We start from the raw sequence: 2,830 nt of genomic DNA on the forward strand, positions 1-2,830 counted from the left end.
CCAACCAGTCCACACCGACCCGCCAAAGAGTGACCGACCCAGACCCGTTTCCCTCTGACTAATGCACCTAACACTATGGGCAATTTAGTATGGCCAATTCACCTGACCATCTTTGAATTTTGGGAGGAAACTCACACAGAAACAGGGAGAAAGTGCAAACTCCATACAGTCACCCGAGGCTGGAATTAAACCTGGGATCCTGGTGCTGTGAGGCAGCAGTGCTAACCACTGAGCCACCGTGCTGCCCATATACTTACGGAAAAAAATGTTAATGCTGCATATTTAGATGCTCAGTCAAAGTTCTGCTTTCCTGTTCAAGGAGGATATAAACAGCTTTAATTAGAAGAAAATGAGAAAGTTAGTTTGTGATGATAATATAAGTGACCAGATGTTCTTCTTTACTAAAACCATTATTTTGGTCTGTCTACTTCAATTGATAAAATGGATATTATTGAAGAATCAGGGCAGGGGATGATTTGTAGTATTTCACTGGTGAAATAAAAATCTTCTGCTTAACCATATACTGGCCCCTTTCTCCTTGTTTGAGAAAAGGTTATTGATTTTGGTTATAAAAGTAACAAGAATGGACTTAATGGTGTTCTTTCCAGTCACAATGAATTACAATCCACATTCAATCAGCCAGTCCTAAAGCAATACATTTCTATTTCTTTATTAATTCCATTACAGCCCAATTGATGACAATTCTTGAATGGTGACTTCCAGTAAAGTCATGTAATTATGTAAAAAATATAAACAATGGAACACATTCAGCTTCTGTACTCATAATTATTGAAGCTAAACATACATTCTATTCTGATTCTAGGACATTTTCACTAACCACTTTATCAGTTTGATTCCTCCAAATGTTTCCCAGGTGTACAATTCCTGAAACTCTGAATAGATAATTCTAATTCAACTAACTTCCTGATAGAGAAAATCTCTGACACATGGTCAGGAATTTAAAGCGGTCACTAATGTTACAACTTATAAGGGTACTTACCTGGTAAGGGAGATACTGTGATCAAGAGAGATATTCTCCCAGAATGAGGGTATCGCATTATCCTTCGGGTGTGGTGACGCATGCAATGTCCCCAAATGCAGGATACTTGACTGCAAAATTTGTGGTAGTGGGGGACTGTGTTTGCGCTCTCCCCTTTATCTGTCTTCACCTAATGAAGGGCTTTTGCCCTGAAACGTCAATTTTCCTGCTCCTCGGCCTACTGGGCTTTTCCAGCACCACTCTAATCTTGCTGTCTTCACCTAACCCCACTTCATCACCCTGCCCCTACCTCCCCTTTATCTGCACCTTCCCCCACACTACCTATCTTCACCTATCCTCACCTCACTACCCTGCCCCCACCTTCTCCTTTATCTGCAGCACTCCTCACATTCAAATAACCTCCTTCCCCTTCCCCCATCTCCCTTCCCAGTCCTTCCCCCTCCCTTCCACTACTCCCTGCCACCAACCATATTCATTCCTCCCATTGACCGACCAGGTCATACCCTCTACCTGTCTTCACCTATCCCCTCTTCACCACCCTGCCTCTGCCTCCCCCTTTACCTGCAGCCCCCCTACACCTACCTCCAGTTCTGATGAAAGGTTACACTCAAAACATTGGCTACTGCAACTCCTGATGCTGCCAGCCTTGCTGTGTTCTTCCAGCCTCCTGCCTGTCTACTTTGGATTCCAGCATCTGCAGTTCTTTGTCTCTAATAACTTATAGGGGTAGCATGTTAGAAATTGAGCCCGCTATTCTGAGTCATCACAAATGCTAATGGTTTTATAAAATACACAAAGTTCCCCAATTTACCTGACTTTCAGACGCATGTTAATAGAAAGCATGGACTAGGCTTCTATACTGAACAAGAATTACTATTCATTACAAGCTCTAGCTACAGGTAAATGGTTACAAATCATCAGCAAATAACGTTTTTAATTAAATCTCTAACCTCCTTATAAAATCCCCTTTATACAGACTGACAGGTAAATGGAGTGGAAAAACAAATCTTGTGACAGAGGAGAGAAAAGGAAAGACAGTTCTGAAGTCTTGTTCCTGGTTCTGTAGCTGAGATGATCTTTATGATTCTTCTGCTGGCTAGCATGTTGCTTCAGCCATTTTTCTCTAGGTGCTTCCACTGATTGGTAAGAGACACAAGGTGTCTAGGTCACTTCTGAAAGCTCTCTGGCTTATCAGGTAAAAAATCACCACTTACAACAACTGCTGCGGGAAAGACCAACTGTTTTTTTTCAGGGTTATCATTAGTTTTTACTATAGAATATAAACACAGCTCCCGAGCTGTGGAAGAACTGAACAATTCCCTCTCTGCGTATTTTATTCCCTGCTCCAAGTTGTTAAATTACTTGAGCACAAATAGCACAGTTGTGGGAGGCAAAAAGATCTCTGATAATGGTCATTAATCCATAGACCAGTCACCTTCTTGTTGCTAAATAAAAGCTGCATCAGCATACTTCTTTGGGTTCTAATCATTTGCAACACAAACTTCAATGACTATTTGCTTACACAATATTGGCATGCGTGTCAGGTTACATGCTTTCAAAAACACATTCACCATTTCAAACACTGTCTTTAAGGCGATTCTTTCTTATTTCAGTTCATTGTTTTACTTTAAAAAACACACAAATACAATAAAATGACACAGTCTTTGCATTGGGCTGAACAAGGAGCTAGTTAAATGGCATATTTCTGAAGAAAATAATTGTTAGAATGTGACATCGTTTACCACCAAGTCATTGAGGTAGAATCTATTGTATTTTTAAAAGACAGGATTAACGTTTTAAGTAGAGAAACCTACAAGTCCAAAAGCAAGA

General features: G+C 40.6%; 1 non-coding gene across 1 annotated transcript; it reads left to right on the forward strand.

The window, feature by feature from the left end:
• Window positions 1–992: 992 nt before the first annotated feature.
• LOC132816273 (U1 spliceosomal RNA) lies at window positions 993–1,156 on the forward strand. The gene has a single exon (XR_009644766.1). It is a non-coding gene; the product is annotated as a U1 spliceosomal RNA (small nuclear RNA).
• Window positions 1,157–2,830: the final 1,674 nt, after the last annotated feature.

This window comes from Hemiscyllium ocellatum, chromosome 5 (genome assembly GCF_020745735.1).
Source record: "Hemiscyllium ocellatum isolate sHemOce1 chromosome 5, sHemOce1.pat.X.cur, whole genome shotgun sequence".
NCBI lineage: Eukaryota > Metazoa > Chordata > Chondrichthyes > Orectolobiformes > Hemiscylliidae > Hemiscyllium > Hemiscyllium ocellatum.